This window comes from Halyomorpha halys, unplaced genomic scaffold (assembly GCF_000696795.3).
Source record: "Halyomorpha halys isolate HHAL.00 unplaced genomic scaffold, Hhal_1.1 Scaffold516.1, whole genome shotgun sequence".
NCBI lineage: Eukaryota > Metazoa > Arthropoda > Insecta > Hemiptera > Pentatomidae > Halyomorpha > Halyomorpha halys.
Genome location: NW_027115901.1, coordinates 557,103 through 557,840, shown reverse-complemented (window position 1 = coordinate 557,840; position 738 = coordinate 557,103).

The following is a 738-nucleotide window of genomic DNA, read 5'->3' as shown; positions in this document are numbered from 1 at the left end:
TTTTTTAACGGGCGAATTTCAACTTTATTTCTCTATAAAAAAATATTTTGTCCCAATGTGCAAGGTCAATCGGTCTAAATTATTTCAATACTGTGCTGGCATTGTGAGGTAATAATATACCAATCCATTTATTTCTTGATGTACAATAAGAATAAAATATATTCAAAAGTATTAATTTAGTCAAGATGTATAAAAGATCACAAAACTAAAAAATAGCTTCCTATATACTAGGCCGAAAAAAAAAAGTCTTTAAGAAAAAGCAATTCAGATACATTTTTACGATCTCAGTTTGTGAAATAGATATGATATGAAAAAATGATAAGTTTTTTATAATGTTGTATAATGTGGTAATTGATTTAGATGGCTCTGACCTGAGAAAAGTATCGGATATTTAGTTGTCCGATTAAGGCAGAAATTGTTTATCCAATAGTCGTTAAGTCTTCAATATATATAACTGGCATATAATAACTAAGAGATTTTCAATTCTAATTTAGTTTATTATTGAATGCAACAGTTTTTGAAGTTGTTGGTGCACTAGTTTCTAGTGGTGTGGTTGCAATATAATTACTGCAGGTTTTTGATGTTTTATCAGTTGGCTGTTTAGTTTGACCGATTTATTTCTTATTTGGTGAGTTCCCCACGGATCCGGAAGTAGTGTTTCAGTACTGCTTTTGAAGAGTCCGTATCACTGATCTCTTCTTCCGAGTCTTTACAATTCCGATTTTTATAAAACTAATT